General features: G+C 38.7%; 1 protein-coding gene across 3 annotated transcripts in view; it reads right to left on the bottom strand.

Annotated features, from left to right (window-relative positions):
- DLGAP1 (DLG associated protein 1) overlaps positions 1-25,410 on the bottom strand; it is a 493,753-nt gene that overhangs the window by 369,378 nt on the left and 98,965 nt on the right. Inside the window, exon 1 of one of the 3 annotated variants that reach the window (XM_075213365.1) lies at positions 651-734. The exons of the other annotated variants lie outside the window; for them this stretch is intronic. The gene's annotated coding sequence lies outside the window, so the exon portion shown is untranslated. Of the gene's footprint in view, positions 1-650; positions 735-25,410 lie in introns of those variants that run through there. 3 annotated transcript variants of the gene reach the window in all.

Here is a 25,410-nt window from a genome sequence, read left to right as displayed (position 1 = left end):
TTAACTGCTCTATTCCCAATTGAATTTTTGTGTTTTTATGTTCAGTACTTGGTAAGTTTTTCTGCTTCTAAAACATTACATGCTAGATTTCAATGAGTGATATACATTTATCTCAAGATATATCTAAGCATTTCCGTGGCTTACTGTAGGGAATTCAGGAGCTAAAAGCTTGCAACAAATGTATATCTTGCAGTAGAATTCTGTGGAATAACAGTGATTAGATATTAGATATCTCTAGGAACGTCAAGGTATGCACCTATTGTGATTACGTGTAATAGTGTAGCAATATAATTAGAATCCTATAAAAATAGCATAATCAATGATCTAGTTGTGTGAGTAGGAGCAACAAAACCCTGAGCGAAGTTTGCTCACATTTAATTTTAATGCCAGGCACAATGAAAAATGCAATAGATTTCAGTGCATTCAGTAACTGAGTGTCAGCATACAGTATAACGTGATTAGCTGATTTGCTTTTCTAAATTCCCTCTGGTTCATCATGTTTGCATACAAAATATAAACAGCAGGTGTTTCTAGTGCATCTATTTTCACAATGACATGAAGCATGTAGTTGTAGCAAATTGCATATACACAACGCACTTTATAACAGTTCATTTTAGCAATAGTAGCCGGCGACAGCAGGGTCTGCTTACCTTTTCAGAAATAAATCCACTCCAGGTGAGCTGCTATCTGTTCTCTCATCTCACCTGGAGCTGCTAAAAGTGGCCACGCCTGCCTTTCAAATGATGTCAGTCTCAAAATAAACATCTTCATCAAGTATATGTGAGAGTTAAGCTGGCAGATCATGTTCTACTGGAGCTCGCATAGAAAAATTCCATAGCAACAAAGATGACAGCATGACAACCGCTGAAACTACTGCATGAGCATTAAAAACTATACTCTCAAAATACTCCTACACAGAATTATTTTAATTATATCAGGGAACAGGGTAAAACATACATCATGAAGGATATTTGTATTACCACTAAATTAAAGTTGAATTCACAAACACTAGGGAGTGGATATTCAACATAGCTCAGTTGTATGATTGAGAATTCATTGTAGTAGAACTGTATTACTATGACTACCGTGGTTTGTAGGCAGGCATGAAGTTAAAATGTGCAGTAAAAACATGTTTGACAAACTTCCAGTTTTCACAGTGTTCTCATTTTTTAATGGAAAATGAGGAGAATATAGTGCTTAGTATTCCTTTTGCACAATGTTGTCACAGTAGACAATATAGATAATCATTTTATATAGAAATTAAGAAACCAAACTTGCAGTGGGGTAGTAACTGCTACGGGGACCCATATAGCTTATATGCTACATTGGGTGAAGACAAGCATCAAGAGGATGACATGGTGGGGGCAAACAAGAAATCATGGTCAGATTTTGAATAGGCCCCAGAAAGGCAGGCAATGCAGGTGAAGCCTCATTGGACAATGTAGATACAGAATGTGTGGTGCAGACCCTCTATCCAATAAACAATGCCCTCTCTTAAATGTCTCATTTTATTCACTACTGCAGTAACCTGGGCTGAACTAGCAACCTTACCATCAATAAATTTAGCCCTGGTAGCTGTAATAGTAAATAATGTGAGATATTCCGGAGTAGGGCATTTTGCACCGGCTTAGTGAGATCATGTGGGAAGGTCTGAGAGGACATAACATTTATATATGCTGAATAAGGACATTGTATATAAAATATTACATGAGCTGGGAGATACTGAGTAGTACAATGTGAATGTGACTGCTGCATATGGAGAGAAATCAAAGGTAATGACTATTTATTAGATGTAAAGTGTTAAGGGACATGCATGTCTGCCATCTATCTGTTACATAGTGGGTTATAAACCCTGATGTGAGATTTAATCCTTGTCTTAACATATTAAACATTGCTATGATCTGAGTCCCCAGATTTATCTCTTTCTTTCAGTTTTCCATTTTCTTATGCATATAATGCTCTCATGTTCTCAGTATTGTGGTCTGGAATGCAGAATTATTTTCCCACTCTATTATTTGTGCATTGGCGGAGATTCATTAACCCTTAGAGTGCCAAGCCAGTTCACAATGATCCAGGTGAATTTGATCATCATTTTTCATTCATCACTCACCCTGCCCAGCAAAACCCTATATATTGTCTTTGAATACATTGCTACCCTTATTCAATGAAATTGAGTGTCAAAGGATCTTTGTATTAATATCGGTGATGACCAGTAGCTACTCCCTCAGCATTGGTGATATTTTCCTAGCATTTTATGGAGGTCCCGATCTCCCCCTCTGCCTCATAATTCTTAAGAAACCAGATAAGCTGCTCCATTATAGGAACGAAGAAAGCCCAAGAAATCCCTATAGGCTCCAATAACCCTACAATGGTATAAACCAGAAGATAAGGTTGCTAAGTAAGTGTGGGGCAGCAGAGAGTGGGAGGTGAGAGTAGATGGAATTCTGTAAAGTTCCGGGGTAGAGTGGGTAAGGTTCCATTAATGCTGAAGGTGACCTTGATCGGTAGCTGTATTTCCTAGTCACTAAGAATATCAAAACAAAGATGGCCCCTCTTTATTACATTGAAGAGGCAATGCATACAGAGTTTAAGAAAATATAAATAAATAAAAAACATATTTTTTTAAATATAAAAATAATATAGGTTTTGCCTGCTCTAGGACAACATTGATGAAAAAAATTACCCAATCACTTGTCACAGTCTGTTAGTAAGATTACTTATGATAGAGAAAAGTGGTGGCTGCATCAGCATGAAGTGACATAAGTGATATAAGGAAGGTGTTGTCACCTTCTAATCAAACACCAGTATTGACTAATCAGAAGCCAGCTTTATAGTGAAGACTCTGTGAAATGGGATATTATAAAGAGCTGCATAAGGTCACTTTACATGACTGTCCACTGGGAGTGGAGGGGGGCAGATGAGGAGTGAGAGCAGGGCTAAGGTGCATGCATGGTGAAGAAGACAATGGAATAAGCCAAGATTTGCAGAAGGAAAACAAGACTGGGCTGGAAAGAACTGACTGAATGTATAAAAGGAAAAGCATATTGTAAGGTTAAGGTTAAGGGTGGGCATAGGCTCATAGTGGGGTTATGTATAGACAGAAAGGCTGAAGTGTTCTCAGATGATAGTTTGCAGTTAAAATATGTCCTGCCTCCTGTCCTTTTGGAATAGCCTCTTGTGGGTTAAAAATAAGATAATGAAGAGTTAGATGTTATTGCATAGTTTGCAGGGGTGCTGGATCATCTTGGTTTATTTGGGTTTTCCCTTTATTAGTAAGGGAGCCTGGGGTGTGGAAAAGGAATCTTCAATGGCAAGGTACTAAGGGGATCTTTGGTACAGAAGAAGTTCAGGACAAGGTTGGGTGAGGATGATGATGTTGGTGTTGCTGACTTATTGAGCAAACAGCTGGTTGAGCCAATTCATTGTGGTGCTTAAAGTCAGAGTAAGCAGTGAGAGAGAAATAGGTGAATTCAGGTTACAATGGAGTTGTGTAAGTTAGATTTAAGATTATGTGTGTAGAAAGATTGAAATGTATGGTTATAAACATGTGATGCTAACTGCTGTCGCAAACAGACTTGCTCTGAATGTCTTACCTGCTGGTATTGGTGCTGCTAAGCTAGAATGCGCAGAGTCTAAACACGCATCAGGTTTTCGCCAGGGACCCCCGCAAGGGGGTTTGGGGTTTGCTGCAGAGACGTGCAAGTTGCGGCCCTCCCAGTTAGCTACTAGCAAGGTGAGGTGAACTAGCGTAGTCATGCAGTCCAAAGGTCAAACCGTACAGGCAATACAGGTACCGAAGGAGTAGGCAGGAGCAGAGTCAGAAAGCCGCAGGTCAAAACCAGGAAATCAAAATGGGTCCAGAGGGAGATCCAAAAGAGTAGTCAGGCAGAACCAGGTCAGAATTCAAGCAGTCAGGTATACACAGGGAACAAGCAAAGTGCTCTCCAGCAGAGACCTAGATACTCTGGCACACTAGTGGTGCCAGAGTCAGGTTTTAATACATGATGACTGCCTGTTATTGGTGGACGTGGGATCAGCGGTCAGAACAGAACAGACAAGAAGCGCTGCTGGTGGCACAAAGTTTGGGCGCATGTGCACGAACTTTCCAGCCGCGAACCAGAAGTAGAGGAGCAGAGAAGGTGACCATCCCCGACACCTAGCGTGTGTGAGGGGACGGCGCCTGACAACTGCTTTCTCCATTTATGTAATCAATAAATGCTGTGGCCATTTTGCATCCACATAAGTGCTGGTGTCAGGTCTTGATGAGTTACGGGTATGACATTGTGTGAGTGGATAAGAGCAGAATTGATGCTGTACAGTCATGAGATTAATCATCAATCATTAATTACATGTGTACATCTATCCTTCTCTATTTGCCAAAATCTGAGGTGGCTGAGGCCAGCTCAAATAATTTTATTTCCCATGGAGCTGCGATATATGTAATACTTAATTATTACTTATGGAGCGGCTCTGCTCCAAAAAGGGAACACTGTGATCATATCTGGTATATATCAGTACATAGAACCCTTGGCTTTTGTATTAATTCCCTTAATTTTGCTGCCCTCAAAGCTTGCTGCCAGAGGTAACTGCCTTAGGTTGCCTCACTTGAGAGTTTAAATTAATTAAGGTAATCCAAATGTGATAGTATGCAGTAATATTTTTGACTTCATAAATGTTACAGTCATGAACTAAAAATTCAGAGATGTTGCATACAACATCTGTTGAAATGGGCCATGAAAATGCAGACTGATGTGTGCACCTATATATGCATCATGCTGTATAATAGGCACAGCTGAGCCTACAAAAATGGCCAATTTGAAAATGGCCACCGACATATGAGGATATTACCTTTCAAGTGACACATGAGCGGTGGCTAATGAGCGTGAACATATGCACAGATTGATGTTCTATGCATTTCTTGCATTTAGCTATTTATATTTTGTGTAAATGCAAAGTAATTCTAGAGCTCTCCTACTGCACTCTCAAGACAATCATCTCTCTGATAGGTATGCTATGTGATCCTCTTTCCATCACAGCCATTCCATACAGAGTTTATGATTTGAAACATAATTCCAGCATTTACATAGGACTCCAGTGTTTCTCCTGACCTACATTCACTAAGATGGTTTTTGTCTCCAGCTGAATAGTTTTATACATTTCTTAGGAGAACACTTTACAAGCCAAAAGCACTTTTGAGCAGACAACCTTATAGTTAATTCTTGAAATACCATTGCAGGTAATATCGTCAGAGAGACATCAGCCTCTATTCTAGTTGTAAAATAAAACATGGGACAAAATTGATGATCTGATAACTTATTGGAATAGAAAGTAAAGATTATGTAGATTGTGCATTATTGATACATTCAATAGTGTACTTGTCATTTTCTTATACTTTCTAACATGTTATATTTATTTACAGTAGTTCAAAACGGTAGATTTGTTTTAATATTTGCCTTCTGTTTGAAAATGTGCTTTTGTTCCTAATGTTACACAGAGATTGCGCCATCTGAAATGGTCAATGACTTGATCACTGCTAAAGCTAAAGGCCATTACTACTTCTAATTCTCCTGCACATCTGTGCTGCAATTGACACTGTTGGCCACTCTCTTCTGCATTCTCTAGGTCTTAAGGACTTTGTCCTATCCTGCTTCTCATCCTACTTATGTAACCACTCCTGTACAGTCTTTGTTTCTCTGGATCCACCTACTCTCTGCCTCCTCTATCAGTTGAAGTAGCGCAAGGTTCGCTGCAGTTCTCTTGAAAAACAAATAAGCTCCTTTGGATTTCAGCATCACCTCCATGTGGAAATCCCTACATTTATCTTTTCTCTCCTGATGTCTCACCATCTATGTTGGCCCATGTTACTGAATGTTTTCCTAGCAATTTATTTTGGATGTCCTCTCACCACTTCAAACTCAAACTTTTAAAAACTGAGCTAATGTATTCTCACCCAACACTAAAATAAACCCTTTCTATCACGACAGTTGTCTAGGTGTCATCCTTCACTCTGAACTGTTCCCCACAACCAATCTATATCCAAAATCCCTTACATATATATGAAAACATTTCCAGAATATCTCATACAACATTTCTGGAATATCTCACACTAGATATTGCAAAAACTTTAATTCATGCACTCATAATCTACCGCATTGACTATTTCACGTCCCTTCTTGCTTCTCTTCTCCTAACCAGACTTTTACCACTATAATCTATCTTGAATATAGATGCCAGACTAATTTTCTAAACATAATGAGCTTGCTGTACTGTTACAAATTACCTCCCAACTGACCCCTTCACTCTGCCAAAGATCTGCACCTCACACTCATTACTGACCTCATTCATGGGTACAGGATGTTTTTTGGGATGTACCCAAACTGTGGAATTTCCACCCTTGTACAAGACACTCCCCTAGCCTCCACACCTTCAAATATTCTTGAAAATGTAGCATTACATTCAAGCTTATCAAATTCCAGAGGCATCTTCTTAACCTTTCATTGCTATTCCATTCCATTGTGATTACCAGCCCCTCTATAAAGTTCATTCAAAACTTACTTTAATTTTCCTTCCATACACAAAAAAACCCTCTGACCTCAAAACCAACATTGCTGTATGAATGGATCCCATATCAATTTGACTCAACCAATATGCAATCTGTTTATCCTGTTATTTTGCAAGCCTCTTTCATGTTTGTCTGTCTGTTAATAACCAGTCTAATGTTATTGCTGTATTTGTTCCTAGTTATAATATGCTGCAGAATATACTGGTGCTTTACAAATACCTATTATGTTAATAATAATGATAATTTTATAAAGTACATATAAATCCTTACATAATGTACTTATAATACAGTATAGTTCAAAAGATAAGTTAATATATTAACCACTCACAAGGGCAGTTTCCAATTTACCCAAAAATACAGCACCTTTTCTGCTCTGAATTAACTCTTTATTTAGACGTTTGTATCACTATCCTCTTCATAGACACACCATAGCAGATATCCTGAATGTGGAACTTACAATTAAATACACAGTACATATAATTTATTTACAGCCACCTACACGCATTCTACTATACACTTATATACAGTGTCGGACTGGGGCATGAAGGGGCCACTGGGGGACTGCAACGCTAGGGGCCCACCAGAGGGGGTGTCGCCAGCCATCAAAGAGGCGAGACCAGACACTAGAGGGGGAGTGGTCAGCCCACGAAGGACAGCTAGCACCATAGTGTAGTATATAAAGAATGCAGTGTGTATATAAAGAATACACAGTCTTGACCTGCCCCTTAGATTCAGCAGAACAGTCACCAAAAATCGAGATTGTCCCACTAGAATCAGAACATTTGACAGACTGTCCTACCTGTTCTTGTCACTTTCACCACCTGTGACTGCTGGTTTCTTTAGTTGCAGGTTGTCTGGATCCTGGAATGTTGGGGGCCCTATTTGAAAAAAAAAATGGGTACATTTAGAAAATTCCAACCCAGGCCCTGCGTTAAATCAAAAGGGTCCACAATTAATACTTAGGTCTTCCACCAGCCCCAACATTAAAGTAATAGTATTCCCATTTCATAAATAAACCTATTTCCCTCCCTCCAAACAGCCCCAGCAATAAATTAATAGCATTTAATTATAATAAATACACCTATTTCCCGCAACCGTCACTGCCATTAAATAATCATATTCATATTTAATAAATAGACCTCATGCTCCTCAAACTCCACCCCACATTCAATTAATAGCCCCCAAACCACCCCATCTTAAATTGATAGTCCCCACTAAAAAATTAAATTGCCCCACCATCACCCCCACAAACAAAATAGCACCCATTAATTAGCCACCGCCTACCACACACACATTACATTGCCACAAGACCCCTGTGCCATCACACACACACTACATTGCCATAAGCCCCCTGTGCCATCACACACAAACTACATTGCCACAAGCCCACTGTGCCATGACACACTCACTACATTGCCACAAGCCCACTGTGCCTTCACACACACACACACTACATTTCCACAAGCCCCCTGTACCATCACACACATTCCATTGCTACAAGCCCCATTTGCCATCACACACACTCCATTGCCACAAGCCCCATGTGCCATCACACACATTACTTTTCCACAAGCCCCCTGTGCTATGACACACACATTACTGTGCCCCTTCATCATCACCACGCTGTGTCACCTTATGATCACACTGTGCCCTCTTATGATCACACTGCGCCCTCCATGCTGCTTTTATCCCCTTCCCCTGGCCCCCCTTCATCACACTGTGCAATGCTGCTCCCCCTTTATCACTCTGTGCCATGCCGTTTTCCCCCCCTTCATCATTCTGTGCCATGCTGCTTCCCAACCCTTCATCACACTGTGCCATGCTGCTTTCCCCCCTTCATTACTCTGTGTCTTTCTGGTCCCCCCCTTTTCATCACTCTGTGCCTTTCTGCTCCCCCCCTCTTCATCACTCTGTGCTTTTCTGCCCTCCCCCTCTTCATCATTCTGTGCCTTTCTACCCCCCTCTTCTTCAGCACTCTGTGCCTCCCCCCTTCTTCTTCATCACTCTGTGCCTTCCTCACCCCTTCTTCATCACTCTGTGCCATGCTGCTTCCCCCCCTTCATCACTCTTTGCCTTTCTGCTCCCCCCTCTTCATCACTCTGTGTGTTTCTACCCCCCTCTTCTTCATCACTCTGTGCCTTCCATCCCCCTCTTCTTCGTCACTGTGCCTCCCCCCTCTTTTTCATCACTCTGTGGCTTTCTGTCCCCGCCCTTTCATCACTCTGTGACTTTCTGTTTCCCCCTTTATCACTCTGTGGCTTTCTGCCTGCCCCCCTCTTCATCACTCTGGGGCTTTCTGCCTCCCCTCTTCATCACTCTGTGCATCCCCCCACATCCCTCTGTGCCTCCCCCTTTCATCACTCTGTGCCTCCCCCCTCTTCTTCGTCACTCTGTGGCTTCTCGCCACCCCTATTCATCACTCTGTGCCCCCCCCTTTATCACTCTGTGGCTTCTCGCCCCCTCTTCATCACTCTGTGCCTCCCACCCTTCATCACTCTGTGCCTCCCCCTCTTCTTCATCATTGTGTGTCTCCCCCTTCTTCATCACTGTGTGCCTTTCTGCCCCCCCCTTCATCACTCTGTGGCTTTCTGCCAGCCCCCTCTTCATCACTCAGTGGCTTTCTCTCCCCCCTCTCTTCATCACTTTGTGGCTTTCTGTCCCCCCGTCTGCATCACTCTGTGCCTTCCCTCCCCCTCTTCTTCATCACTCTGTGCCTTCCCTCCCCCTCTTCTTCATCACTCTGTGCCTCCCCCGCTCTTCTTCATCACTCTGTGCCTCACCCCCTCTTCTTCATCACTCTGTGCCTCCCCGCTCTTCATCACTCTGTGCCTTTCTGCCCCCCCCTCTTCATCACTCTGTGCCTTTCTGTCCCCCCTCTCTTCATCACTCTGTGCCTCCCCCGCTCTTCTTCATAACTCTGTGCCTCAACCCCTCTTCTTCATCACTCTTTGACTCCCCCCCTCTTCATCACTCTATGGCTTTCTGTCCCCCCACCTCTTCATCACTCTGTGGCTTCTGTTGCTCCACTCTTCATCACTCTGTGGCTTTCAGTTTCCCTCCCCTTGTGTCCATTTATTTACTTACCTTTCTATTGGCTTGTTTCATCTCTTTTCTTCTCTTCTTGTCTTCTCTATTCTGTCTTCCTTCTTGCCTGCTGGGTCCTCTCTGCACCGCTCCTCACTCAATGTCGGACATGACGTGATAATGTCACGCCCGACATTCAATGCGAACGGAGCAGATAGGAGGTAGGAGGGGCACCGGCGCAGCGATGGAGTAAGTATATATATATATATATATATATATATATATATATATATATATATTGTTTTAAAAGTACCCGCTCCCCCCACCAATGAAAGGGGGCGGAATTTACAGGGGTCAGGGCTTACCAGGGGATATCCCGGCTCCCCAGCAGGCCAGTCCGACCCTGCTTATATAGTACAAGCAGCTTCTGTTCACATAACATATTACAGGGACAATGCCACTTATAGCAGTGATTGCACACAGACTGGGACCTTCATTTGAAATGTTATATTCTCATTAACATATACTCTTCAATAGCATAATCTTACACACAGTACATATTATATGAAGCAAAAACATATAGTTTCCTTTTAGCCACTTACACACAGATTCTGCTACACATGTATACAATACAAATAGATAACCATATACGCTTCTATACACATAAGACATGGACAATAATACTTATATATACATATACATAATATATTGTGAAAGATTGCACACAGATGAGGAACTTCATTTAAGATTTTATACTCCCTTTTAATCTTCTATAACAATTTTACACACAGTACATATAATATAAAACAGTGACATAGATTGTACAATACATTATCAAGTTTTAATTATTCTGACTTTGTTATCTGTTTCATAGATATGTGTGTAGATACTTTCCTCATGTGTGTATAAGTCTGTATATCCCAGGCTCTATTACAATTCACATGTTTCCATGTAGCTCATTAATCCTATAGCTCAGTAGCCCCATAGCACAGTATTCATATAGCAATCTCATCCATATAGTAGTCTTGTATATTGCATCATAGCAATTCCATATTAGATAACAGCATTAGTCCAAGATTCCTGTATATTGCACCATGGCAATTCCTTATATTGCATATCACATCATTTCAATATAGCAGCATTAGCTCAACATTGAATTCCAGTCAAAGCATTTGAATATACTACAGCATAGCAATTCCTTATCATTCTACTATATAGCAGCAATCCCGTATCAGAAAAGCAGCAGCATTACCTCAGCATTCAATACATGTCTCAATTAGAATTTACCAATCCCTCCTATGTGTATATTTCCTTTACAATGTCTATCCTTTTTCCAATTTCATCCATTACAATCCCTTCTCCCCATTACAGTTTGACATAATAATACACAATATTAACTATGTTTGTATCCCATCTTCCTATTACAATCCTTCCCACAGAAATCAATGATATTCCCATCTTTATAGCAGGGAAAATACAAGGGAAACGATTAAAGAGGGAGATGATTGCTTGTATGTTAATAACTTTAACATGACTTTTTAGCTACCAAAAACTAATTTTTCTACAACTATGTGTACATTGACTGAACAGCAGCTACTGTGTTCACTATATTCATTTGTAGATTACTTCTGGATGGAGAAAAAAATCTACATACTTTCTTATACATTTTCTACATTAGTTTTACAAACAGCATTAAAAATCACGACAAGCACAATTAAAAGCTTAAATGGACAAAGGAAAGGCTGTGAATAAAGGAAGAAATTAAATTGTTAAGAGAGGATCAGATAGGGAAGCTGGAAGAAAATGTGAGGGTCAAGGCATAGAATAGTTCTGTGTGTACTATAATGTATGTAGAATACTGCAATTAGCAACAATAACTACATACCCAGGAAATCCTTTACTAACATTCAAAGCATTTCCAAGTAACATTATACTTTGATGAGAAAAAGAATTCAGCTACGACAATACAGAAAATGATTATGGCCTTTACAGAATATGGTGGAAAGCCAACAGATGCAAATCCTCACATAGATTTCTTCATCTTTTTATCAACATAAATGCATTACATAGGTTTTATTTTTGCTGTGCTAAAATTCTACAGCAGGGAGTTACCATGGAAACACAGCTTTCCTTTTAAGCTTTGAATTATCAATGGGGAAAATATGGACTCTTCCAGGATGAGGTATAAAGATTTTCCATATCAATAAGGGGATTTTCCTTACAGGCAATAAAATAAATAAATAAAAAGATAAATCTGGTACTGCCGGACAGGCCATATCCTAGTTGAAAGTAGAAATACTATTTGCTAGAACTATATCAAAGTATGTGATTTATTGTGCTTAAAAATATACTTGAAATAATTGAAGGGTCTCACCCCTTTGCTGCAAGGTTGACAAGCCAGGATGGTGAGCCTTTTCCCTATTGACTTTCAATTTCAGTAATCGGCACTACCAGTAGGAAATTCATACTGAGACACATTTAGAAGTTTACATATGTCTGCTTTTTTGTATAAGATACCAATTTTGCACATGCACACCAAAAATGTGTATGCATAGGTCCGACTATATATATTTGTGTATCTTTCACTTATGTCTCTTTATACCTGAATCAAGCATAGGCAGAGTACAGTAAGGGCTTGTTAATTAATCTACAATTAGACAGGGACATATTGACAGATACGCCTTTCAGATAGCGTATCTGTCAATACCTTTTGTATAGCATATCTGTCAATATCTGTCAGGGTGTGGAGGGTTGGTGCAAGGATACATAATGATGATGATGATGATGATGATGATGACGTTTATCAGTAGCATTATCTAGCAGCTTCTGATTGGCTGATTGTTCCCCTCCAACTGATAGTATTTAAATAATTAATCCTAACTATATTTTTTGAAATTGTGGATGTCTATTCACTTTATTTAATACTGCAGAAAAAAACAATAGATGTTTGTATTTCCTTTAATTTGTGTTTTGCAGTTGTGATTTAATTTCATTACATTTTATAATGAAAATGTAACTTTCACATGTATTAATAACTGTCTAGATAATATTCTCTCTCGTGCTTATGACAATTTATTCCATTATTATATTGTGTACCAAGAGGGTAATATGAGCTTGCTAAAATACATCTCTACATTATCTCTATGCTATCAAGGGTATAAGTCTACACATTTGTATGCCTGACATACACTATATGGACAAAAGTATTTGGACCTTGTATTCATTGATGACATTGTATTCAAATACATATAGTTTAATATTGAGTTGTTCTCCCTTTTGCAGCGGTAACAGCTTCCACTTTTCTTGGAAGGCGCTCCACAAGGTGTTAAAGTGTTGCTGTGAGAATTTGTGCCCATTCATTCTGTAGAGCATTTATGAGGTCAGGCACTGATGTTGGACGAGAAAGCCTGGCTCGCAATCTTCGTACCTGTTCATCCCAAATGTGTTTGATGGGGTTGAGGTCAGGGCTCTATGCAGGCCAGTCAAGTTCTTCCACACCAAACTCATCAAACCATGTCTTTGGAGTCCTTGTTTTGTGCACTGTGGCACAGTCATGTTGGAATAGAAAAGGGCCTTCCCCAAACTGTTGCCACAAAGTTGGAAGCATAGCATTATGCAAAATGACTTGGCATGCTGCAGCATTAAGATTGCCTTTCACTGAAGATAAGGGAGCTAGCCAAAACCCTGAAAAACATCCACATACCAGTATCCTTCTTCCACCAAACTTCAGAGTGGGCGAAATGCAGTCAGGCAGATAACATTTTCCCGGCATCCGCCAAACCCAGACTCGCCCATCTGGCTACCAAACAGAGAAGCGTGAGTCATCACTCCACAGAACATGTTTCTACTGCTCCACAGACCAGTGTCAGTGTGCTTTACACCACACTATCCGACGCTTGGAATTGGTCTTGGTGATATGTGGCTTGCATGCAGCTGCTCGGCCATGGAAATCCATTCCATTAAGCTCCCTCCACACAGTTTTGTTCTTACCTTAATGTCAGTGGAAGTTCGAAAATTTACAGCTATGGAATCAGCAGAGTGTTGGTGACTTTTCCACACCATGTGCCTTAGCAGTCATTGACCCTGTTCTGTGATTTTATGAAGTCTTCCTCTGTGATACTGTCTTGCTGTTGTACAGAAGTGGAAATTGCTCAATCAATTTATAGGTTCATAGAAGGTGCTTGAAAGAGTGGGGTTGTTGTTCTGTTGTTCCAAAATACTTCCACTTTCTAATAATATCACTAACAGTTGATTGTGGAATACCCAACAGGGATGAAAGTTCATGAACCATCTTATTGAAAAGGTGGCATCCAATCATAGTACCACACTTGAAGTCACTGAGCTTTTCATGGCTACGTGCTTGATTTTATACACCTCTGGCAATGGGTTTGATTGAAACACCTCAATTCAATAATTAAAAGGTGTGGCCAAATACTTTTGTCCATATAGTATGTCTGGCACAAATGCTACTGTTTTATGGTTGGGTGGATCTTGAGATGCTTCTGACTGAATATATGCACCTCACTGAACATATGCACGTAAATGCTCTTTTTATGGAATGCGGAATTCCCTACATATGTTCTGGCATGAAATGCATCCACCTGAGTTCTCGGAATGATTCCAATTGACTTGGGGTCATAGCAATGAACATCCAGAGAAATGTAAAATTCATAAATACTCTGGACAAGGCAGACTCTATTCTTCCTCAAGTCAGACAACTTTCCTTCATGTTGGCAGGAGATCTAGATAGTTCCCTGCCATTATTGCAAGCATACACAATTGTCCTCTGAGTCCTGACTCTGTTCTTTCATATCTCATTGCACTGTTTTCTAATTTACATATGTTTCCCATTTAAGACAACAATCGTGGACTGCTATCTTGACATGCACTTGAATTTTAGGATAGCTCAGAGCTGAGAATAACAGGTCAGCAGTAGACACACAAAAGAGATGGCTCCCAGAGGCAGGGATAGTCACAATATACAACAAATAATTATTATAAACAATTACACTACTCAACAACAATTTTGCATCTGACATGATATATATCAATTTCCATTTAATTTTGTGTGCAGAATTGAAATATACCTTCAGAAATATAATACCACATAAGGTTTTTGAGATATTTTGAAAAAATTTAATTCGAAAAGTGAATTCTTTCATCACAGTAAGTATTTGGCAAGACTCAATTCGTCAATGTGTGCGTGTACAACTTGCAACTGTTTATTGATTTCTAGAAGAATAGTCTGAAAGCAGTGTTACTGCATTATGGAGACAAACTCCCTTTAGTGCCTCTGGCCTATGCAGTAGACATGAAAGAAACTTATGAAAGTATGGCTGTGTTGTTGGAGGGAATCGATATTTAAGATGGAGACACATGCACTCATATTTGCTCCAATATTACCAAAATGGTTCAATATTAGCCACACATATACAGGAACAATTAATTAGATCACTTTCCGTCCAGTTGACTTGTGTGTCTCCTAAGTTTGGGGACAAACTGGGAAGTCTGTGTCTAATTTATTGCAACATTAATGTAAAATTATTCTAAAAATTAGTATACAATAAGGTTATAATGTAAGTAGATGAATTTAGTAAGTCTCTTACTCTATCTTTAGATTTATAGTCGTTGACTTTATACAAAATTTGATTTATTTTACAAAAGAAGAGACAATCCCCTTTCCTATCAAAGCTGAACCATTTTTATTTAATGTGATAACCAAACACACAAAAAATCTTTTGCTAATTCAAGTTGTTTTTAAGGACAGACAATGTTAATTTACCTTGTGCTATGCCAGATTTAAAAATCCCTAGATAAATAGATAGAACAAGGTAAATCTATTATGACAGATGGCAACTCTACCACACGACTAACAATATTTGTTACTTTAGTGATGTGACTTATAATTAAGTGTCAGCATGTGTTGGTCAGTACTTGATTTCATTATTTAAAAACTCAAACCACTTGTGAAATCCTTAATTAATTCTAAACAGAGTTGGAATGTTGATAATCAGTAGACAATATAAAATGCCAGAAACGATTATAATTAAACACCTTTAGATGACTTATAGGTCATATAGGGGCAAAGTAAGTAAGACAAGTTTTATGTTATATACAGAGACAACAAAATAAACAAATCTGTTTAACTGGTATTAAGGCCTATGTGAAAGACACAAACAAAAAATAAAGCAACATATTAAGTAAAATATGCAGGAGGGCATGTAGAAAGGAAAAGATTAACCAGTCCATGCAGCAGGGCATGAATGTAATGTCATCACTGAGATTTCCATACATGAGGGAGAGCCCCTGGGCAGTTCCATAACTAGCAGTCCTGTATCCACTATGGACCTCATTTAGAGTCGGACACAAAGTCCGTTTTAGGCGCATCGAACAAAAAGCCACTATCACGCATGTCAAGCAAGCACCATATCCGCCTGCATCTTGGCTGCAATTTACACTTGCAAAAGCTTGCAGCTCACTACGAGAGAAAGGGCGGAAAGCGGAATTGTGAAGGCGTGACCCTGTAAGTAAGTCCTAGACACAATGAGGCGCAGATGCAACACACGTCAAAAAATGGCTAAAACTGTGCGTCAGGAATTAGGTGGCGCGAGCAGTTAGCTAGCTGCAGGAACTGCTTGCAGCTGGTAGGGTATTACGAGTGGGACGCGACTGGGGTTGCTTGCCACTCGTAATACCCTACCAAGCTGCGGTACACTCCCACTTCTACACTTCTTAGACGGACTTTGCGACCGACTCTAAATGAGGTCCTATGTATGCTGCAACATACTTTTTCACTTGTTTACCAGTATACATATAACACTTTTGCAAAATATAATTTGCATTATAATACAATTTTTATTACTCTCCATTTATAAGAAATAGAACCACCCGCTTTATCATTACAGCTCCCAGTCAGGTAAAGCTAAAATTACAAAAGTGTTTTAGTTAGTATATATTAGTATATAACACCCATATATTTATTAAATGTTTGAATAGATACTGTAGATATGGAGTTCCACTACATGTGTTTACATTTGTTTCATATTAGTCCCACTTTAATTTCTGTAGCTAGGCTATCCATAAAAAAGAACAAAAAATAAACAAAAACAAAAAAAAGGAATAAAAAGTAACAGAATAGGGATCCATATTAAATTGGAGTGGGATTATGTGCTTCAGTTAACACTGGTTTATAATGTCTTGGGTCTTACATATTCCTTCTAGTATGCACAATGATATAATGCTATTGCCAAATTTTAAGGATTAATGAGTAATGGCCAAAAGGGAATAAAATCAGTCATAGAAGTGGTAATAAACATATCTGCTATAACTAGAGCGAAGGACCTACTTTACTGCTCCATCACAGAAGATGGACAAGCTTGCTATACCTGGATGTGCATAGTGAGCAATAACTGGTTAATTAACTGCTACTTTTTCTCTCATCTAAAGAAATTGCTTCATTTTGCGTCTTTTATGAACAAAAGGGTATAAAAGCATAAATTGGTGAATTCGCCCTCATACAAATTCATCTCACAGTTACAAAATGTTAGTTGTGGACCACAGGATTTAGAACATCCAGTAGGTTTGAAAGATAATTCAATACTCATTTTGAATTCTATTAAGAAAAAGGATTTACAAATGTACTAACATCTGAAAGCATGTGTCAAGTGCAGCTTTACAAAACAAAATGAACAACCAAGTGAAATCTGAAAATGTTACTGCTGTAACTTAAATGTGCTCACTTGCTCATATACCAGCAAATGAGTCATGTTGCTTTCAAGATGAAGCTTCTGACCTTCAGTCTTCAGCTATCACTCACAAATTCACTTGTTAAATATGCTGTATAATACAGATATAGGCCAAAAAGAGCTTAAGTTAGATTTCAGATTTAAATGTAAATACATAGGATATTTACAAATTAACTGACTGCTAAATGTTGTCAATTGACCATTGTGTAGAACACACGCATGTTAAAAATACAGTCATGCCTTCTCTGTTGCCCACCAGTTGCAAAACACCTTAATTGATCTTAAGGTACTACTACTACTTCTAATAATAATAATAATAATAATATTCAATAACAATATAATGTATTATGTTCATATCCATTTTTGGGTTACTCAAATAACTTGGCACAACAAACAGAATGATTATGGAGGCACACACTGCTTAAGGCTCAACCTGGAGCTAATTAGTCCCCCCAGTGGCGCACGCAGGGGGGGTTTCTGGGTCTCCAGAAACCCCCCCCCTCCGCTAAAAAGTGCCCTACAAGTGCCCTACTGTAGTATACAGCAGCCGCGGCGCTGTCTAGGAAGCGTCCGTGGCGGTGCTGTATACTACATTGCAGCCGAAACGGCGCTGCCGCGCATGCGCAGCAGGTCTCTAGATTTTTTTTTTTCCGGGGGCGGAGGAAACCCCCCTGACAAATCCTCCGTGCGCCCCTGCCCCCCCCCCCCTCTATCCCGGAGTCTGCTCCATTTTTCTCAGGGCTCTGTGGTTTGTCTCACAACCCTTGTTGAAAACCGGGCAGTAGGACACTGTGGAGGGGGGTTGGGTACGCTTGAACGATGACCACAAATCCGACAATGACAAGCCTGAGGGGGGTGTGAACACAACTTCTGCAGTCATTTTAAAGAGGTGAACAAAAAAGTTCACCACTTTATTTGGTTATGCAGCTTTAACATACTGACCTACAATGTCTCAGGTAGACCCTAAAATCAAGAAAACTTTCTTCACTTTTTGATTCTACAGGCACCAAAACATTTAAACATTCTTGCCAGGCTTGTAGAAGGAAACTGAAATTCTAATAATAATAATATAATTGGATATTATTTTACACAACAGCTTAGTGATTTAGTGCATATTTCATTAGTGTTTATAGGAGGACTTTTGTCAATAAATACAAATATTTTCCTATTTGCTGGATTTTAAATTTACATACTGGAATTTGTAATGTTATCAAATAATAAGAAGCATAATTATTAAGACCATTTATTAGCTGTTTCTTTTCTGTTACATATTGTGATTTCAGTTGATTTAATTTTTCACTTATTTCACAGAGTTCTACTCTACTTTCTTTTATTCATTCTTTTACTCATTCATTACGCATACATTATTGGACTCATTCGCTCAGCAAGACTTCACAAGCCTTCACAATCAGCATACATGTTGTTTCTTTTTCACTCTTATTTCTTAAACATGGGTAGTTTAGCTCCTCATTTGATTCTTACATGATAATTAAAGTGGGAAATGCAGCAGTTTTGCTATTCACTTAAACAGCAGGTTCAATGAATGAATGAAATGGCTACGTAATTATACTTGATGGTTCTAACTATAGACTGTTCCTTTAACATGATTTTTCTCTTAAATAGGAACTTCACCCTTGAAAAGGAGTAATGGCTGATTGTAGGTAGAAGCATCATGAGATTATCCTGAAAAAAACATTAAAAGTAAATTCAATGAAAAACTGTGACCACCAGCTTTGCACAAGGCCTCTACTATTTGACCTTTTACGGGCTGCGATCCTTTAGAAACATGGAAGTTAAGGTCCCACAATAGATGTATAATTTATCAATCATGGGGCTCCTGTGCGTGTGGCCCTGTGCATGGTACCCTGAAGGTACTACTACTTGGGAGGACAGGGTCGGAAAAACATTTTTTTATTGAGTTCTCCATGATATAAAGAAATAATTATTTGCAACAATATCAGTTATATATAATATTATACAATTATACATCTGAGGAGCAGAAATTCAAAATCAAATTAAATATTATATGATAATTGTTTAGGAATTCCTTGATCAATAAGGGACTAGAAGTAATAGTTACCACAGGTTTTCCAACCAAAGTAATGGGAAGTGGTTAGCCATTATTTACTGGGTCCACAGCTTGCTCCTGCTACTAGCTCATCCATAGACATGCATCTATATCTTCTCTTCCCTTCTCTACCCTTGCAAGTGCAATCACATGTTTGTGTAGTGCGTGCTGACATCCATGCTTCAAAAGACATTTTGTCCTTCTGTATCCAGCTGTCTATTGGTATATAGAGTACTATTATACACCTGGCTTGCTCCTAACTATTTCAGTGCCTGATGTCTGGTTGTCTGATCTTCTTCAACCATCAACTTTACCTCCAGTCCATTTCTTGACATTGATCCTGTGCATCCTGCACTGACCTTTGGTCTGTTTCTGATTATATTTGTGCCTTGACTCCTAATTTCTGCTCCCTATTAGGGTGAGCCTGGAGGGCCAAGGCTTATGGGTTTTACGCCACAAAGCCAATTGCCACCTTGAAGAAGAAGTGAAAAAGTGGAGATGTTGCCCATAGCAACCAATCAAAGTCTAGTTATCATTTATCTAGTACATTCTACAAAATGACAGCTAGAATCTAATTGGTTGCTATAGGCAGCACCTCCACTTTTTCAAACCCGCAGTTTAGTAATTATACCTCCAGGTCTCAGCTAAACCAGTGTCAACCACTAATGACACAGTGGGGGGTATTCAATTGTTAGCGAGATCGCTAAAATACTCGCGCTCTAAAAATATTACCGTTAATACGGTAATTACGCGCTGGATTTCAGCTCGCAGCTCCCTGAGCTGCAAGCTAAAATCCAGCGAGTAAATTACCGTATTAACAGTATTTACGCGTAATATTACCGTATTATCGGTAATATTTTTAGAGCACGAGTATTTTAGCGATCTTGCTAACAATTGAATACCCCCCAGTGAGTCCACTTCCAAAGTCCATGACAATAAAAAGCTGACATAATGTTGTTGTATATTTCGATAGATGTTGAAAAATATTGTAAAATATAAATTATTCTATTATGTATAGTATGTCTTAAGAAAGCCATGCCTCTAAATATGCAGTATAGGTCAGGCCACCTTGAGAAGACAGAGAAGATGAGAGGCCAGATTAATTTAAGTGGAATTCAAGCTCTGTAGGTTAGGTGGACAAATTGTCCACATAATTATTTACCCCAGAGATCAATTGTCTACAGTGCAATATAAATTTAAAATATATAAGGTCAACTAAAATTGAGATTATTTTAATTTCAAGTGTTGCTAGAACACAAAAAAAAATTGCAATCACCAGCCTTTATATATAACCTGAAAAGGCATGAATGTTTTATCTAAATGTTAATTCCACTTCAAGACTTAACATTTTCTGTGCTGCATGCAATGTTTCAGACCTCTTGAGCGAGTAAGAAACTGAAGATCAAGAATAGCTCATTTACGACGATCATCACAATGATGACACCGCACTGGAAGGGGCCAGCAGAAACAACAGCAGGGGTGTACAAAGGTGTCTAATAGCCATATTTAATGTCTTTCCAAGTTGTCTCTGGTGCTGCTGCAGTGTTCTGTTAAATAAATATGTTTAATAAAAAATAAATAAATAAATATTAGTGTGTTAGTGGGTGGGTGCTCCAGCAGAAGACAAGTATGTAGAGTACATCCTATGGTATAAGTACCAAGTGAGGCCCATGCTCATTTTAATCTACCCCTAGTACATGACCCACAAGTGGGCCTGGGAAATCTACAACCTAATAAAATGAAAATATACTAAGGTATAAGTAATATTTTAACTGCATGAGGGTACAAGAACGCCAATGCATTTCAATACATCAACTTTGTACATTAAACACATAAGATGCCCCTTTATGAGTTAAAGAACACTAAAATATGTGAAGTGAGTGGCATTAGGATAAACACAAGGAAGTTAATATTAAAGAGGGAGTGGGCTCCTCATGTGATAATAGCAAGTTCTGTGTGATGACATTTTTACCCTTTTGAATAACGCACATAGAAATGTACACTACATACTGCATTTTTCCCAGCGTCCCAGGAAACCTGAGAGCAGATGAATAATGAAAGGGGAAAGCAGTGTGGTAAATAGATTATCCTCAGCATCTGCTATCTTTTATCACCAATAACATGAAATATTACCCTCCACTTTTAGGGTTATTATGCTATTTCCTATGCCGTGAAACTCATCTGTATGGAGTGTTTGTTAGATTCTATGAATTGTCCATAAATAAAATGAAAACATAAATCACAGCTAAGTTACCAGAAATGGTTACATATCCATCCCAATATTTATAAGGTGTGTAATACCCTCCTCAGTCTTATTATGAAAGGTTCATAGGCACAACTCCTCCTAAATAAATTGGATGACATCTTTCCGAATGGTCAGACATTTTAAGCTTAATGATTTTGTTGCAGATGTTTCCTTTAAACTGTAAGCATATTCTACTTTACCTTGAAAGAATATATTGGTAAACATATTAATTTAAAATAATTTGAGTTATACTTCGAGTATGCATATCCTTCCAATGGGAATTTAAACATGGTTTTTATGCATAAAATTCAACCAAAACATTGAAATTGTTATATGTATATTTGTGTCCTAAGGCGATCTCATGGAGGACAGAAACCTGATATTTCAAAAATAATTATCTTACAGTACAAACATGAAATGAATTATTGTCTCTGAACAATAGAAAATGTAAAAAGCTAAAATCTTGTTCTGTAGCTTCTGTAGATGTCTCTGCTGATCTGCTATTAATAAATCCTTTATTACAATGTTCAAACCTCTGCTGATAAACAGAAATATTCACTGCTGGAGCAATGGAAATCTCTTCTATGAGCAGTGAATCACTATGTATGGTAAATGAAAAGGTAGGATGTACTTTTATTATTTGGCTTTTTCTTACATTTCTCTAAATTCAGCTGAATTTAATGACATTATTATATTACAGACTCACAGAACAAAACGCTCTACCTTGCGCTTCCAACACGGATATGGAAAATATTAACCAGCGGATTCTGCAAGTCGACGATATTTGGCAACTTTGCAGGGCAAATTTAAAATGGCAAAGGCTTTCAAGGCAAGTTTTGGTGACGTGCAGAATCCACTGCTTGATACATTTACCCCCAGGTGTTTGTGCTCAACTGTTTTTTAGCAGCACCTATATATATACATACATACATATATTTTGTGACAGTCACTGGTTTGAGACTGAATGGCAGGTATCTATGTCCCAGGCTGTCTGACTTACATGCTTGTAAACCCAGGGAGATTGATTTGTATAGGAAGGATATTCCAAAAGCTGGTAAAGGCACCTGGTGTTTTGTATGGAGAGAGCAGGGTGAGCTCCATACAAAGGCCCAGTCCGGATCATCTGGTCTGCAGCCTCACAGCAGACTGATTAGGAGCTGCACCTGAGACGTGCCTGTTAAGAGATTGCAGCTCTGCTTCAATATCGCTCTAAGACCTGGGGAGGAGGTTGGATGCCTCCCGAGAGACTCTGCTGTGGTGAGCAATAATATGTGTTTGGTTTTTGTGTGTTACATAAGGTCTCTCCCACTTGAGAGAGGGTCTACGTGAGATGTATAGTGAGTGCCTTTATTTAAGTTTTGTTTATTTGAATGTGCTAATAAAACTTGTTGTGGTCAGTTACACCACAAATAATGGACTTGTATGACTTCATTGCTGCTGTTTGCTGCCATCTACTCTCGAAGATGGTACCTATTCCACTCACGCAGTCACTATATATATATATATATATATATATATATATATATATCGTTTACTCTGACAAAAGGTCTGCATAAGATATAATCAGAAAAGAGACAAGGCAGTGGAAGTATCTCTCTGGATTCTATGCCATACTTTTTAGCTTGCAACCGATTTTAATATTTCTCTACAACCCTTTGTGACAACAATTTGGGTCTCTGAGCAGAAAGAGCAGGAAGGAATAGATAATTATATCTTCTTCCAAGAATATTTTTTTAACCCCTATCTATTAAGATATACAGCCCTGCATGTACCTCTTTTTAGCACACTGCTCTATATAATAAAGTTATTTTATTTCATGTAGCTTAAATCATATATTTGCACAAATTTGTCAATTCACTACAGATTGCTTCTACATGAGTGAATGGCTAATCACTTCTCTTGTAGTATTGGATGTCTCCATAGAAACTGACCAAGGTCTTTCTAGCTTATTTTTATCAATGTTGCTATTATTGTTTTTTTCTACTGTACATGACAAATCTTAGTATAAACAAGATGTATCATCTCATTAGTGTATTTTATCTTTAAAGAAAAAAACTGGTTGCAGTGGTTTGAATCATAAACTAAGACTTGGGGGTAAATGTATTAACTTCTGACTTTTGCAAGTCACCACTATTTGGTGAGTTTGCAGGGAAAATTGAAAGTGGCAAGAGCTTTAAAAGTAAAGCAATGCCTTTAAAGCCACTGTCACGTTAAATTTTGACTGCCAACCTGCCGAATAGTGGAGATTTGCAAAAATCGGAAGTTAATACATTTACCCCTTGAGATCATTCTATGTCTGAGTGGTCTTCACATTACTCTATGACTCCCAGACCTACAGAGTTCGGTTCATCAACAAAGGGTGGAGACACGTCATCTAAGGTAAGAACGCATATCGTTCTGTACTGTTATTTTTACATCTTGTGTTGTTAAACTGTATTCCTGCTTTGAGAGTCTATCAGTAATGCTGGAGTGAACCTTAGGGACGAAGGTAATATTGTTTTATATAGTCCTATTTTGCGATCGCTGTGCATAGTGTTTGTTTGTTTATTTGTTTGTTTGTTTAAATACTGCACATTATGTTTATATACTGCCACAAATTTATACATAGAGATATATAAGAATTTTTTTTTTTTGCATTGTTCTGTTCTAAATAAGTACAGCAATTTGTTAAATATATCTAGGAAACAGAGTTGCCAACAATAGGAAAATTTTACCAACAAAGTGTGTTTGTGAGTGTCGTATATCAGTGTGGGATGTAGTAAAGAGAGTTGGTTACATAAAAAACGAAATACGGGCAGTTGTTCATTTAATAACACTGTCTTGTGTTTCGCATTTGTATTTGTACACTACGCAGACGACTTTTTAGTGCTGTTTTTCCTAGCGATTTTGTATTAGTACGCAAGACAGGCTTACAGTACTGTTTGGTCTAGCGATTTTGTGTGTAAACCATTAAAAAGACCTCACTGGAAATAAGGCGCCAAGGTCAGTGGGAAGAGTGAGGGGACGTCGCTTTAGGAACGTTCAAGCTCCGCAGACGTGCAATCGTGGGAGTGCTGGTATTGGTTATACCAGAGGAGATAACGTCTGGGCTCCTATAATTTGCAATTGTTATTCTCTGACCTACCCTAAGAGATCTGAAGGTTTACAGACTATGGGAGCCAGGCATACACGACATGGTGAAACACTAGTGACAGAAACCACAGGGCCTGCCAAAAAAATAGCAGAACTCCAATGGTCTGCAATGTATATTATGAGTAAGAAGTATGATAACAATGCCACAATGTATTGTGAGAAGTAGCTGGAAATTACTTCTGAGTGTGTGCAACCTTTTCCTAGCGTTGGCAGTTTTGATCCGGACATACTAAATACAGTTAAGGATCAGATTTGTATGTTAAGTTCAAAAAAGTTGCGAATTAAACATATCAAGTGTTTAAATCTGTGGCAGTGTGAAGGCAAAGTTTGGTGTGCAAAATTAGCGCAGGCGAGAAAAGATAAAGAAATTTGTTCATATTTTAAGGGTGCAACAGTGCCACCCCCACCTTATGTGAACAGTGACAAAAATGCAGCCAGGGAAAACAATAAACCCTGTAGATTATACCTTGTTTTGGACAAAAAGAAGTATGATAAATTTTGTGAACGAGATGATGAGCCAACATTAATTTCTGCCGTAGCTAGTACATTGCAGGTACAAGAACATTCACAGAGATTAGGTAGACAAGATACTGCCACACAATCATGTACTACTGCAGACACCCATAAAACTCTC

This window comes from Mixophyes fleayi, chromosome 5, assembly GCF_038048845.1.
Source record: "Mixophyes fleayi isolate aMixFle1 chromosome 5, aMixFle1.hap1, whole genome shotgun sequence".
Classification (NCBI taxonomy): Eukaryota; Metazoa; Chordata; class Amphibia; order Anura; family Limnodynastidae; genus Mixophyes; species Mixophyes fleayi.
The sequence above is the reverse complement of the archived record's forward strand: the minus strand, read 5'-3'. Positions and strand labels throughout refer to the sequence as shown.